The sequence below is a fragment of the Ochotona princeps genome, chromosome 1 (assembly GCF_030435755.1).
Source record: "Ochotona princeps isolate mOchPri1 chromosome 1, mOchPri1.hap1, whole genome shotgun sequence".
In the NCBI taxonomy this organism is placed as follows: domain Eukaryota; kingdom Metazoa; phylum Chordata; class Mammalia; order Lagomorpha; family Ochotonidae; genus Ochotona; species Ochotona princeps.
In genome coordinates, this window is record NC_080832.1 from 162,794,625 (window position 1) to 162,810,705 (window position 16,081).

The 16,081-nt window shown below is 47.7% G+C and overlaps 1 protein-coding gene across 2 annotated transcripts in view; it reads right to left on the reverse strand.

Annotated features, from left to right (window-relative positions):
• The window catches only part of GMDS (GDP-mannose 4,6-dehydratase), a 560,326-nt gene that overhangs the window by 136,074 nt on the left and 408,171 nt on the right, over nt 1–16,081 (reverse strand). The window lies entirely within an intron of this gene.

Sequence of the window (16,081 nt, forward strand, 5' to 3'; positions counted from 1 at the left end):
AAGAGCTGAATAAAGGATCGAGTTAGACTGGCCTTCTCAACACCTCCCCAAAAGCCCTCCTGGGTCTCATTTGGCCAGGATGACTATTCCTACGACAGGTAAGGGAATAATTTTGCTGGATTCTGTTACACTCAGGCCTTGGTGACCCCTGGGGTCAAAAGAGCAAATGCAAAAGTGACAATGTGGATAATTGCCTGTTGAGGATAATGGAATACTGATTGAAGTCAATTATTATAACACCTGAAAGATAAATGGGCTGATGTGAAGGGGTCGCTGCAGATAGTTGGCCAGTGGAGCAGCAAGGCACCGCCACCGAGGAGTAGCCAGGGCCTGGAATGCAGGAGGAGGGGCGGGCTTCCTGACCTGGAACTTACTCCAGCCTGGAGTGTTCCAAGATCTAAAATAGGTTAGTTTGTAAAACATGCCATAAAACCGAAATTCAGCCCAATGCCCTAAACTGCAGGATTAGAGTAACATTAGTTAATGTGGCCCTCCATTAATTTTCACTGTAACCTCTGAAGGCCTCAACTTGCCCCAAATCCATTATTTTTGTCTGTCACTGGAGGCAACTTTCCCTTGCTGGCAGCCAGGAAAAAGCCTGCTGACGTTTGCGGCTCAGAGCTCAAAGCGCGGCGACAGCAGCCGCGGCCTGGGCGGCGCGGCCTGGCCTGGCCCAGCACCGCCACGGCCAGCAGTTGGCCCAGCACTGCCACGGCCAGCAGTTGGCCCCTCCGATTTTCTTTCTTTTTCTTAACGTTTTTTTTTTTTTTTCCTCTTTCAGCAGGAAAAATGCCTGAAAATGTTATTCCAACCCCAACACCCCTGCTTGCCCTCCCAGTTCGGGTTTCTGATTGCAGGGCCTGGTCCTTCAAAGGCCTGCCCTGTCACCTCCAGGGGCCTCCCAAGCTGTTCCCTGGCCTGGCTTGGCTCTGACTGGGGTGGGAGTGCGGGGAGGTGAGAAAAGGAGTGCTCATGGGGCTCTCCGGGGGGACAGAGCTGGGCTCTGGCCCACCACCCCACCTCTCAGCACGGTGGCAATGGGGCTTTCCAGCAGCCATCTATGGAGGTCAGGCTTGAGACCTGTGCAGGACCCAGAACTTCCAGCCTGAATCTCCTGCCCTGAGAGCTCTGAACCCAAGCCCTGTGGTCCTGCCAGCACGGCTACCGCTGCTCCCTCCACTTCCCAATTAACTTGAAAGGGCCCAGAAGTCACAGGTCGTGCGAGTCAGCCTCATGGGACTGACACCACCCAGGCCGACCCCCTCTCCCTCCAGCTCCTTTCCCAAACACAACCAGGGACTCAAGGTCACTTGGACTGTTGTGTGGTGTCGCCTGGCACCCAGACGCTTCCAGAGATGATGACTGGGCCATCATTTCCCAAAGAGAGACAATGCATCCAGCTGGCTCCCCACAAGGCCCCCTGCCCCGCATCTTTTGGGCAGCAATGGCTCTGTCCCAAAGGAGGTTACCGACAACACTCAACTGCCTACAAGCTTGCTGATCTGACAAATCGAAACCCAGCCAGCTAAATTCACTCCCCGTTAGCTTCACTGCACCAAGGATCTGCATTGCTATTGCTCCAATGCAGTAAACCCTGCAACTGCAGCCTGATTTAATGAAAGAGCCGCACCTCACTCCATCCAGAGGTCTGCCATGTGTGCTTCACAGACGCAGCGGGGATGACATGTGTGTTTGGTCTGCAGAGGACAGAGCCCACCAAACAGCTCCCCGGGCCCACAGCCACCCTTGAGGGATGCTGCTGGGGTGGTGAGGCTGTGAGCCAGGGCATTCATCACACCCTCTATGCACACATGGCCTGCTGCTGCTGCTGTTCACAGCACCCACTACGCAAGTACGTGAGGGCAGCATTTTCTCATGTATGATGTCCAGTTGTTTGGAAACATGTGGCTCTGCACAAAGCACTGCCTGCCAAGGCCTGGTCTCCTCACCTGAGAATCGGCCATTGTTGCCACAGAGTATTCCTGAGCCTGCTGTTGGCACAAATGGAGACAACAGAACACACCCAGTGCACGGTGGCACCGGCTACTGGTCTGCGGTAAAGATGGCTCATAGCTTTCTGGGCAGGGGATCTCCAGTGGGTTACAAGCCTTGCCCTGCTCTCCTGTTCCCCAGCCTGGGAGAGTGAGAAACATCCCACACTGGCCTCCCTTTGGCACTCTCTCTGCCTGCGGTCCATCAGTCCACACCTCCAGCTACTGAAACACAACACTTTGGTGGCTGGAGGACCCCCAGAGCAGTGAGCCCATGTCCTGGTGAGGACTCCCTGGCCATGCCCAGCACAATCAAGAAGTGGGAAGGGGGCCAGTTGTGTGCAACAGGGATACCTGCACAAACCTGGGTCCTGGCTGCTCCTCCTGGCAGCTTGCTATCAGGGGAATACACATCTCATACCGGCCTCCTGTAGACAGCACCCATCCAGTCCCAAGGTGAACTCCCTTAGGCCCGACCTGATGACCTTACACTCTTCCCCACAGGTCCAAGCTCTCAGCCCCACCAGCGGGGACCATGTGGGGTCCCTATCTAGAACCGCCACATCTCCCCAGTGGTCATGTCTCACGTGTGCCACAACAAGATCCCAGGGGGCACCAGGTCATCAGTCTCAGAGAGTCATTTCTGGCATTACTAGGCGAAGGTGATATACCTACTGTGTCTGAGAGCTTGGGCTGCGACGTGGGACTTACGGGCACGGAGCCCATGGGGAGCTCTGACATGGGCTAACACTGTTATACCACAGTTCTCTCCCCTTCTCCCACCACATCTAAGTGTAAAGCCATCATATCAAGGAACCAGACTTTAAATTGAAAAAAAAAAAAACCAGATTTTCCATTTTTCCTTTCACATCTCCTTCAGAACAGTCAAAGTCTGAAGAATCATTTGTGGTGAGATTTTTCTCTCTCAGCATTATTGAGCTAGACACAAACCCATCTGTGCCATCAGCTCATCCAATTCTCAGGTACTGCCGGAAGTGGGAAAGTCACGTGATGTGCGAGCCGGACAAATGAGAGCAGGGATGTACTAGTCAGGGGAAGCTCCTTGCTAAGGGGACTGCGGCACAGCCGAGGAAGCTGTCGCTGGGAATGTCCACTTGCCATCTGGGAGTGCCAGCTCCAGTCATGGCTACTCCATGCTTCCAATCCAGATTCCTGCTAATGTCCTGGGAAGAAGAAGGCTGATGCTGGCCCATGAGCTTGGACTGTAGTCATCCATATGGGAGACTGGATGGAGCTGGGGCTCCTGGCTTTGCCTTGACCCAGCTCAGGTTGTTGGTAGGCAGTTGCGGATTGAACATGTTGTCAGAAGATCTCAACCTCTCTGTCATTTTTTCAAATCAATGAGTCAAAACAAAAACAAAACCACAGAATCATGCTTCCCTTGTTTCAGAGGACTCAAGGCTTATAGGGGCCTCCCATGCTCACCCCAATCCTGCCACAGAGGTCATCAGAAAGGGCCAGAGGCTTAGAGGGTATGTCCCTGTGCTGCCTGCTGTTGCCCCTCGCCAGGGTAGGCAGTGCAGTCACTCGGCTTCTGCCCCTTGCTGGCTCTGCCCTCTGGGGTGGATTGTGGGACCATGGGGCCCTGGCTGAAGCCTGAGTTCCGAGCCTTGCCCTGCAGGCTGAATCTCCTTGAGGGCTTCTTTCCCACTCTGCCTTGGGTGGGTGTGAGTGCCCACGGGTGCAGGCCATGCTCCAGGGCTTGGTTCCCTGTGCTGGGTCATCTCGTGTCAGATGGGGTGGTATCTCTTCCACCTGGACTTGAAGCCTGGTGGATTCTGATTCGGAGAGCAACTCCCCACTGTGACTCTCTGGAATGAACCCTGCTGCTCATAACTTCCTTTCCTTTCAACTTCGCACTGAACGATGACTCACCAGATTCCAATATTCTTAATGGTCACAGGGCTTTTTTTCCCCTTTATTTTACAATTTTACAATATTGTAGCAATAATACCTTTGGAGTGGCACAACCTTTTCCCACAAACTTTTTTCTTTTTCTTTGGGGAGTGGGGTAGGGGAGGGCGGGGCCAAAGCTGACTTTCGGAGGACCCCAGCTGCCCTGACGTCCTGATGAGCAGAGGGGGGACGGGCCAACTTCAAACAGAAATCCCAGTCCTTGCACCTCGCCGCCAACTTCAACAGAGCGCACAGCAACGGGGCTGTTGTGCTTGGATCAAAGGACCTGAGAGTCTTGGGGCAGGCTGGAAACACAACTGATTTTATTATGAGTAAAATTAATTCAATGGAATTCTATTGAAACTGCATGGGGGGAAAGAGAATTTGGCCTGGTTTACTCAAGACTCAGAATTTGATCCAATTCTTTCATTTATGTCTTCAACTTAACCCAGAAGAAATTTCTAGCAAAAAATCCTGTTACATGTATTTTTAAAAAAGCAAGAAGGACAAATAAAACACCCAGACCAATACACCTAACCTAGACCAGAAGAGTGACACGAAACCAAACAAAGCTGGAACTCCGGCTTTGTGAAACATTCATATGGACAAATCATTATTTCACCAGAGTCCATAAAAGCTCCAAAGTCTTCAACTTCTAATAATATCCTTCAAGTCCAAGCCTAAGACAACTCTGCTAGGAGTAGTGGAATCTGCATTCAGAGTGAATGTGACGGGAACTGAGAGGACTCGGGTCGCTCAGAGGCCGAGGAACATCTCACATCGGGAGGCTCGTGGAGAAGTTGCCTGATTCGCAGAGCTTCCTCACCTTGAGTTAACCTTAGCCAAGACAGATATTAAGACCAACCAAGAGCGAAATGGCAGTGAGGGTCACAGTGAAATAACACACAAGTAATTTCTCCAGGAGCCTGCAGTGCACCGAGCATTACACACAACCCACATGGTGTCTACATCTCAGAACACTGCAAAGGATGTATGGCTACTTGTATGTCAGAAGAGGACCAGAGGGGACCAGAGAGGTGCCCAGGGAGGCCCTGGGGAGCCGGATTCTGAATGAATAATGATTTGATATTTAATCCCAAAAACGACACATCACTTAGCTCGCGGCACCCTGAGACCCTGTCCCTTCAGGAGTCATGCCTGTGAAGGTGCATGGGCACTAGTTTAACTCTTCACCTCCTATGGGATGCTGAATCCTCCCTGGCTATGAGCTTGCAGGAGTATTTCCACACATCCACTCATCCCATGAAGCAAGCAAGTTAATTTCTTGAACACCGTGTCCTTAATGTCCAACGTAGTACATGCCAGTGGACACTACGTATTGACGTCAGGATTCACATCTCTATAACAGCTGCACAGTTTGTCAAATCAAAAAAAAAAAAAAAAAAAAAAAAAGGCCTCCTGCCTCGTGCTGGTTTCTCCTTGTCCACGAGGGGAAGCTGTGTTGTTTACACAGGTCACACTAAAGTTGCTGGAGAAGCTCACCCTTGCCATTCTGAAAGAGTGCACAGGGTCCAAAGCACCTGCTGGCAGCTCCCTCAGGTCAGTGAGGCTGATAGGGGCACCTGCAAGGTCACGGGCTCCTGGGCACTCAGGGACAGAGAAGATGCTCAGACGGCAAGCCAGCCACCAGGTCCATGTCAGCCCTGGATGCTAGGTGAGATAGGCCAGCGTGAAAAACAAACATATGGAAATTTCTCCATTTCACTGAGGGCCCAAATAGCAGCAAAATACTCAGTGATAATTTTTTTAGTCCAGGCAGGCTATTTATAACGTCACTTAACAGGTTTTTTTCCCCCTAAGAGTAATGATACACAACAGACCCCAGAATGGTTCATTCGTGTCTTCACAGTCCTGCCCGCCTCTGCCCTTGCCGTCGGATGTTCAGTGTCCAGATCTGAGCCTGAGACCAACTGGTGCTGAAAGCAGAGTGGGGAGGCCAGAAAGGAGGGGAAAGCTGGTGGTCTGGCTGGCTGGCAGGGTGTGGGGCAGAGAGGGATGGAGAAACCAATATGTAGGCATTCAGGAGACAAATGGCAGATGGACACTCCTGGTTCTACTGCTGTCGCTTCTGCCAGGTGGGAGCTGGGACTAAAGGACAGGCAGCCCGTGTCCTGGGTAGGCCGTGGGAGGCAGCCTGGCTGTGCGGAGCTGAAGGATGAGCCGCCGTGGCGTAGCACTAGCTCAGAAAGCACGCAGAGGGAAAGCCAGCTCCTCGGTTCCAGAGTAACTTTAATACAAAATAATCTGTGTTATGACATGCATTTTTCTCTAGACGAGCATCAAAGACGACTTTCTGGTGTAATAAGGCGAGGGATCAACATAAAACTGTACTGGATAAAGCCACGGTAATACCTTAGCAGGGTCCTAAGAAACTGACCTATGATTTTCCAGCAGTGAGCTTCTATTAGCCAAACAGGGCTTGGGATATAATTTATGAAGTTCATTGTCTGGCCACAACAAGTCCAGATGGGTTATAATTGAAAAAACAAGATTAAAACTTCTTTTTAAAAAAAAAATGTGTTCTGCAAATCTTTAGCATGAAGCTTACATTAAAAAAAAAAAGGCAGAGCTATAGAGGGTTAAGGAAAACGTCAACAAGTAGCAAGAAAAAGTATGTTACCAAATGAAAGTCATATGTCAATAACGATTACAATATTGCAAATTTGCAAAAGCAGGTTGCATTCCTTTCAGGAAACTGAACTAGGCTGTGGTCACTGGATGCCATGAAGTAGTTAGCCAAACTTCTGCTATGAAACAGTGTAGAAAAAGCAAGGTTCAAACATGCATAGTTGCAAAATTTTAACACGGTGAATAGCAGCTCATTTTGGAGAAATCAGTTTCTATGAACACAGTGTATTATTTTAGGCAGTTGGTCCCTGAGATCATGTGACAGCACACTTCTGAATGGCAGATGCTGCCCTAACAGGTAAGCTCGGGAGGCCCAATCCCAAACCATGCTCTGCCTGCCGAAAACACACTGTTAGCCATAGGGGAATCAGGGTTTCTATGCGGCGGGAGTTAACACTGGCATTCCACACTGGCATGTTCACAGGAGCCCTGGCTGAACCACCTACAACACACCTTCCTGCTCTGCTGAAGGCAGTAGGGGATGGCTAAAGTGCTTGGACCCCGCCATCCATGTGGAAGACCCAGAAGGAGTTCTGGGCTCCTGGATTCTGCCTGCCTTAGTCCTGGCTGTCTGGGGTATTTGTGGGTAAGAACTAGCAGACAGAAGATCTCTCTCTCTCTCTCTCTCAAAACCATACTAGAAAAATAGAAAGACATAGACTAAGTGACTTTTAATGACGTTACTTAACCTAATATATCCCAAGCATCATCATTTCAACTTGTAATACACTTATAAAATCATCCATGTGATATTTTGCATTCTTTGGGCAGAGGGAAACATACTTTGAAACTTTATGTATTTTATGTTTACAACATAATAACCGGGCTTAGAATAGTTCCATTTCAAGTGCCTGATACCCACATGTGGTTAGTGCTATAGTGCTACATGGAAAAGTTCTAAATGTACTTACTTACCATATCTGTAAGATAGAGAAAAACATATAAAGGAAGAGAGAAGAGGGTAGAAAGAAGCAAAAAGGGAGGGTGGGGGGAAAGAGAATATATATATATAGAGAGAGATCTTTCATCTTTCCATTTGCTGGTTCACTCCTCAAACGTCCACAAGAGACATGACTGGACAAGCAAGGAGCTCTGAATTCAATCCAGAGTCACCAAGTACTTGAGCCATCTTCTGCTTCCCTTTAGGGTATGCATTAGAAGTAAGGTGGAGTCAAGAACACAGCTGGGACTTGAACTCAGGCCCAGCTGAACCTCATATGGGATGCAGGTATCCCAAGCAGCATCTTTGTCCTACGCCAAGCATCCTTGTAGAGATGTGAATGCTAGTCTTGCTCTCTTCCTTCCACCTGGACTTCCATGTCTTCTCAAACTACAGATCTTTCTACCCTCTGGGAGCTCAGAGACCTTCACTTCCAGGCAGCGAGCAGGGAAGAGGGTCCAGAAATGCCACCTGCCATCCTGCTCTGAACAGGCCCTGTGAGATGTCATTTCAGGCTGGGCTTCTCTCGGCTACAGCTGAACACAGCGTGGGTCTGTAGGAAGCTGGCAGAATTCAAACCTCCGCTACCATGTTCCCCACTTACTTTGAAGTCCCTTGATGTTCCTAAGCAGACAATATGATCAGAGTGACTGGCATGATCAGAGACAAGGGGACAAAAGAGCCATGGCTTGCTGTCCATGCAGCAGCTCACATTTAGCAGGTCACTGTGGGTAGGCACAGAGGCCAGCGGCTTTCCTGCTTGGGGGTAATTGAAAAGTGTGCACCATGATAACAGTGTGTGTGTGTGTGTGTGTGTGTGTGTGTGTGTGCGCGCGCGCTTACTGGGCACCACTCCTAACCACTCTCAGAGGCAAGTGTGCTGATCAGTCCTGCCCAGAATGTCACAGCCACTGGGGCACAGTGACCAATTTTATCCCGAAATTTCTCTACTTGGCAGCTTGGACAAAGCTGCTGAGGCCTGAGCTGGAAGACTTGGAGGCTGGCAGCTGAACTCACTGCAAAGACAGCTCACTCCCACAGTCAGCGATGATGCGGCTGTGAGCTGCAGGTGCTCCTATGCAGCCGTCTTCCTCCCTAGCCTCACAAGCAGGCATCCCAGGAGAGCAGGACAGGGGAGGACCTGCATCAGCCTCAGACCCACTGCCACATTCTCTGTCTTGAGGCGGTCACAGGCCCTCCCACACAGTCTAGGCTGGGCACGGAGGCTCTACCTCCTGAGCAGAGTGGCAATGCTGGGCAGGCATGGGAAATTGCAAACAGGCGGTGGCCATTTCCAGAGCAAGAAACCTTCCTGAAGGACTGAGTGCTGAGGGAGGAGGTGGCAGGTCCCAAGGCAGCTCGCTGAAATAGTAACAAAGAGGGAGATGCTGAAGTGGACAGTAGTAAAATGTAGAGAAATCCATGGACAGACAGCGTGCTCCCATTTCAGGATGATGCTACAGTGTTGTCTGAGAGTCTGGTGAAAGTCGCACAGAGTTCCCCCAGGTCCAACAAACTCTCACGCAAAGGACGGTGCTCTAACAATCTCCACCACCCCGCCTGTCACACAGGTAAGACAATACGGAGCTCAGTAAGGTTGGCAGTCATGATCCAGAACCACAGAAGCGGCAACAACTCAGTCAAAAGCAAGCGGCTGGTGCAGAGTCCAGGTGAGGGTGAGGCATCAGGAAGAGAAGGGCTTGCACCTCCTGGATTGAGAGGCAGAGACCCAGGCCAGGGGGCTCAGTCACACGGCCAGGGTGGGAGCTCAACATTCCCAGCTCACGGCCACATAGGCGCTGGGCAGCCTGAACTCCGGCCTTCATTCTGCGGCCCATGGGAGAATGCTTGGAGGCTTCCAGGAGCAACCAGTAGGTCTGGCATCGTTCAGGTGAGATAGCCACACAATGCACTTATCACAGTTAAGGACATGTGCCAATAATTTGTGGCATTTTAATCATTAAGTCAAAGTTTGTAATTACACTGGAGATTAAAAAAAAACCCACAAAGCACCAAATGAATGATGGTCAATGGTTACAGGAAGGCAAGAAGGAAGAAAGGAAGGAAGGAAAAATAAAGAAAGCAAAAAGAAAGAAATTGCATGAGCTGACGACAAACCTATGTCTGAACTCCGGATTCGCTAGGACGACTCATGTAACCCACCTGCTCAAACGCCCGGCGACACGGGCCTACCAGCAAACACAGTCCTGCAGTTCTTTGTGATTCTCCGGTCAGGTACTTTCACACAAGTTTCCCACTTAGTAAAAACTACAGGCTAATAGACTTGAACGTTGACTGCGTGTTTTTGGGTATGCCTTAATCTCCCCGTTGCCTAAGTTGCCATTACGTAAATCAGACCCTTGAGCTGTCATTGTTGTGGTAGTCATAAAAACAATAATAAAAGCACCGTGAGGTCAGCCAATGTCAAGAACAGTCAGAAAGAAATGAGAGAGACATAAAACAAAGTATAAAAGACCAAGCAAGATTGGAAAAATTCAGGTGTGTACCTCCATGGGTCCTGCAGCAGGAGGGAGCTGCCACTGCTGTTTTATTTAACGAGTCTCCACATAAACCGCAGCTGCTAACCATGTGATAAGTCCATCTCGGGACACAGGAGGCCCGAGCTCGACGGGCTTCCAGGCCTGGCTGCCATTAACAGGAACTGCACTTTTACAGTAAGGAAAAAAAAAAAAGCAGATCTTGTGATGTCTTTCACATTTGTTTTAAGTGTTACCTGATTTGACTCTTTTGAAAGGGGCAACAAAATCAACCTGCAAAGTCTATCATTCAAAAAGACATGAGACAGGAAGCAGAGCAAACCCTAGGGACTTGAAACCTCTCTTACAAAGGCAAGGTATAAAGACATCTCTTAGATATCAAGCTGAGATTTCAAACTCTAGATCAGGGGTACAGTTTTAAAACCATTGAGAATCTTTTGGAAACCGTGAAAAGAGAAAAGACATTTGCATTTGGAATATATATACATACACACACACACACACACACATATATATATATATGTACATTTTGGGGGGACATACAGTTCTTTAAAGTTTCTAATCCTGAAGTTTTCTGGCCTGATGAATCACTTCCAAACTTGCAGACTTCTACCCGGTGAGGGTGGCTGGGTTGACAAGAGTCTGCCTGGAGATGGAGAAGGGTGCTGGGGAGGCAGACAGATCAGGAGCCTAACCCTGCCACGGGCTCACCATGTAACCTTGGCAGGTCACTCACCCTCTGTCTTGGTCGCCCAGATGTCAAATGGGAATATTAATGTACAGGGGTTAGAACAAGCAATGAGGGAAGGCTTGGCAAGCTAGGCGGCAGCAGGCACAGAGAGGAAACCATGAGTCACAAGCGAGGGAGACAGAGGCAGGGAGCAGGAGACGACCAAGGCCACAGCAGGGAGAGCGATCCAGAGTTCACCCAGGGAGGTGGGGAAACAGGGCAGGCGCCAAGGCTCCAGAGTGAATTACACAGATAAAGAATGCTTTATGCACACCGTGTGCTGCCCTGGCTTCTTTGATTTGTTAAAATCAAACAGTAATGTGTGTGTGTGTGTGTGTGTGTGTGTGTGTGTGTGTGTGTATAGCAACACAAGAATGGCTTCATTCTGGGACTTTGTTCTGTTGGTCCCATAGTGGCAGTTTGATCCCAGGCATGGGGTTGACTATTCTAGGGTTTCTTGGCAGAAATGTTGGGGAAAGATCCGATCGGAAAGAGGTAAGAGTTGATCATTTAACCAGGGATGGAATGGGGGGCACTGTGGCTGGCAGATAATAGTCAGAATTCTCTCTACACAAGTCCTAACGCAGAGCAGGCCATTGATCTCTGACATCCAAATTCTTCAGAGGCTGGAGTTGGGCTTACATGCTGCCCGTGGAACTCAGCACTGCGTGTTTTAGGAAACAGATTTTTCCTCTTTCCAACACCATACCTTCTATTTTACTTAATTGCCATGGATGTCCGAGGGCCTCTCACATTCCCCAACGCTCTCGCATAGCACTGCAAGATGATTCTGATGCTAACTACCACACGTCAAGGTCCAAACCACACACAGCTTACACGCCAGGCTCCTCAACAAGATGACCTGTACTGCTGACGCCAATCACAGATTTAAGGGACCCTAAGCCACCTGCACTTTTAACCCATAAGCAACAAATCCTAGGGGCCCCTCTGACAGCTTCAGCTTCCATAATTCACTGGAATGACTCAGAGAACTCAGGAAAGTGCCATGGGTATGATGACAGTTTTATTACAAAGAATACAGCTCAGGACAGTGGGGCACAGTCTGCGAGGGTTGCAAAGGCGAACCTGGCTTGTGCTGCAAACACACCACCCTTCTGCACATCACTGGATGTATCAACCATGAAGCTGCACCATGCATCGTGGCCAGTTTCTATCAGGGCTTCATCACACGGGCATCATTGATTGAGACATGCAGAGAAACTCCACTGGGTTTCAGGTTGGGCTGGCCTCCCATGGCTCCAAGCCTTGACCTGCCAAGCATATAGGTCCTCCTTGCAACAACTTGAAGCCATCCAAGTGTCCACCATGAAGAGCAGAAACACTCCTATTTTGGGAGAAACCCTGTGGATTTATTTTATCTCCTTCCCAGAAAACAGGACAAAGACCAGTAGGATTTCTTATTCATATTACACAGAACTTCAGGTAAAAAAAAAAATTCTTTTCTACTTGTATGTTACTGCTGCTAACACAACTAAACGCCATACTCACACTTCAAAAAGTAGCACAGACTCCCACTCCTGTTTGAAAACCATCACTTACATTAGACTAACATGAAATGGCTTGACCATCACTTACATTAGACTAACATTAAATGGCTTGAGTTCCACACTCTCATCATGCTTTTCCTATATCATATTCATAATGGCAGGATTTTTTGGTCTTAAATATACGATCTTGCATTTATTGCTATTGAAGATTCTTTCATTTTAATAATACGCTTTTCCTCTTTTTCCCCCAGGTCACCCAGAACACCTTGCTTTGTTAATCATCTTGTCTGTTCTGCTCACTGGACAACAAATTCAGACATAAACAGCCTTACTCTGCTATGGCAGCTAATGATAAACTTTCAAACTTTAGGGATACTTACACAAAACACTAGAAGAGCTAATGCTTAGTAATCATACCAACAAACAAGAGCACACATTGACTGATGAAGCGCACGGTCTTTGCTTTGTTTTAGGAATGAGCGAATTTGACTAACTTGTCTACATCTACACGAAAAACAGTGGAACTGTTTTCCAGATCCCAGCTGTTTATCTTTGGCTCCAAAACCCTTAATGGTGATTTGCTTATCTATAGCAAATTCATAAGACAAATTACATGAGGTTTCAAAACTTTCCAAAATATTAAGGCTTTCAATAATAGTTGCAATGGAAATCGAACTTGGATTTTCATCTAATAAGCAACGTGTGGTTTTCTGTACATTTCAATTCACCAACAGCAATCCTGACACTTTGAGCCTCAGTGTGACGATGTTCTGCTTTCTGTCACTCCTGCGGGAGCCTGAATAAGACCTCCCAAGGACCTTGAGGAGATGTTGCTTGTGGGTCCAGGGCCATCATGGCTCTGTAAGGAGGGGAAAGGTCATTGGAGGATGGGAAGGTACAGGGGTGACGGTGGCAGAGGTCAGGGTGGGCTTTGTAGGTGCAGGAAGGGACCCACAAGCCAAAGGATGTAAGATTCTCCCCTACAGCCTTCATTTCATGAACTTCTAGAAAGAGGCCATCTATAGTTTGGTACACTGATTGAGTTCTTTTATTTTTAATTTTATTTATTATTATTTTTAATTCATTAATTACATTGTATTATGTGTCCCAGTTTCATAGGTACTTGGATTCTCCGCACCCCTCCCCAAACCCTCCCACCATGGTGGATTCCTCCACCTTGTTGCATAACCACAGTTCAAGTTCAGTTGTGATTCCCCCATTGCAAGCATATACCAAACATAGAGTCCATCATCTTGTTGTCCAGTCAAGTTCAATGGCTTCTTAGGTATACCCTCTCTGGTCTGAAGACAGAGCCAGCAGAGTATCATCCCGATCAAATAAAAGCTCCAACATACCATCAGCAAAAATTTACATCATTATGGAATTAATTGACATAGTAATGAGTAACCAATATGGTAAAAGTAAATGCGAGTTCTTAACCACCTTCTGTAACCATCTCATTGACATTTCAATTTTAGTTTATACATAACATATAACAAACCTAACATAACATGTTATACATAACATCGTGTCATCTTAGGGGTAGGCCCTCACTTCCTAAAAAAGACTTCAAAAGCAGTAGAAATCGAGACCAAAATAAACAAATGGGACCTCATCAAACTAAGAAGCTTCTGTACAGCTAGAGAAACAATCAACAAAGTAAAAAGGCAACCCACAGAATGGGAGAAGATCTTCGCGCACGACATAGGTGATAGAGGGCTAATCTCCAGAATATACAAAGAGCTACAAAACAACCAAAATGTCAAAACAAACAAGCCACTCAAGGAATGGGCACGGGAAATGGGCAAACACTTTACAAAAGAACAAACCCAAATGGCAAATAAACATATGAAAAAATGCTCAAGTTCCCTAGCAATAAGGGAAATCCAAATTAAAACATCAATGAGGTACCACCTAACGCCAGTAAGACTGGCCCACATGAATAAAAGCACCAACGACACTTGTTGGCGAGGTTGAGGGGAAAAGGGAACCCTACTCCACTGCTGGTGGGGCTGCAGGCTGGTACAGCCTCTATGGAAATCAGTATGGAGAACATTCAAACAACTCAAATTCAACATACTGTATGATCCGGCAATAGCACTCCTAGGAATATATCCAGAACACTAATTATGAGAAACCAACATGCACTCCTATGTTCATAGCAGCACTGATTGAGTTCTAACGTAAAACTACACAGAAATTTATCAGCATATCTACTTTTCTTGTAAGTGTTCTGATGTCAGCTGGAACTCTTAAGTTCAACTTGCAGCTATGCTGGAGTCTTGGCTTCAGCCCATAAGATCCACTTGAACTTCGGACGTGGGGAGACGTAAAGATGATTGATTTGTGCTTGTGTTGGTAGACTAGGGTCATCATAACACAATACCTCATCCTGGTGGCTGAAACACAATTTATTTCTGTATAGCTCTGGAGGTTAAAATCCCAAGGTCATGGCGCCAGTGTCACCTTCCGCTGAGGACCCCCTTCTGCCCACCTCACCTCGTCCCCACCTGCCGGGCTCCCAAGGAGAACGAACGCTAGTGTCTCGGCCTCCTTCCTTACTGCCAGAGGGGAGGTGGTCCACCCTCAGGAGCAATCCAAACCAGACCATCCCGCAGAGTTCCCATCTCCGCATTCACACCAGCAGCTGGAACCTCACTACAGTGCGGGACAGTGTGCCTCCAGATGGGCGGGGACTTGCTGCAGCAGCAATGAGAAACCAGTTCATATCTCGCTCATGTTCGTTCTCTGGATAAATCACCATCTTCTTTTCTGTTCCTAGGACACAAGGGGCACCTCTGTGCTTGTGGAAAATAGGGAAGCACATACGTAATCAAGGTACCTCAGCTTGTAAACTAATTTTAACTCAATGAAAAAGTCCACACAAATAATAGTAGTAAAAGACAACAAAATCCAGAACTCCCTGGTACCTGGCCCCTCTCACCTTGCCAGACTTCCCAGAATCCTCCTCTGCAAGTTGTTTACGTATCAACTGTTGACTTCCTGCTGCAGAACCAGAGGACTTTTTGCATATTTACAAACTCTGACAAAAGTCTTCCTTCCCCTCGATAATACTTTCGCATTGTGGTTCAATCTGTATTAAATTCTATGTAAAAACTATTCACTCCTGATTCAACTAGTGCACCATAATTTTGTTCCTTTTGTGAGAAAACAGAGCCCTCTTCCCCCAGGAGACTCAGGCACTCTTGGTTTGCTTGTTTTTTTTCTTTAATATTGAAGTAGTTCTCTCTGTGCATCAGGGAATTTTTTTCTTCCCACGTAACTCTCTCTAAAACATGCTTCAGTATAGCTTTCCATGCCCTCAAACGTGGCGAAGAGCTCAGATTCCCTTCTGTCCCACCGCCACGTGCCACAGGAACCTCCCCCAGTGTCCTCCGTGTTCAACACGGACTGCCTTGGACTTGAACCTGCTGCTGCTCTCTTCCTGCAACTTCCTTTACTGTCATCCTCAGAATTCCCTACTCTTTTTTCTGTGCTAAGTCCCCTCCTCCTGGATATTGATCTTTCCCGTTTATTCCCATGTTTTTGTTTGTTTGTTTGTTGCTGTAGTATATCATCTGGTAGCTTTCTCAGAAAAATAACCATCATTACTTTTAAGATGATGTATGTTTCTCATGTTGATAATATTTTGACTGGGCTTGGCATTTCAGGTTAAAAACCATTTTTGACATTTCATTGCTTCTGCTGAACTGAACGCTCTCCACAGCCTTTGCCATCGGAAGCTGCATGTCCTTGTATCTGGGAAGCTTTCTTAAAATACACATTGGATGAATTTCCTTCTCTTTTCAATCTTCTCGTGGAATCCTCATTAAACACTATCACTCTTC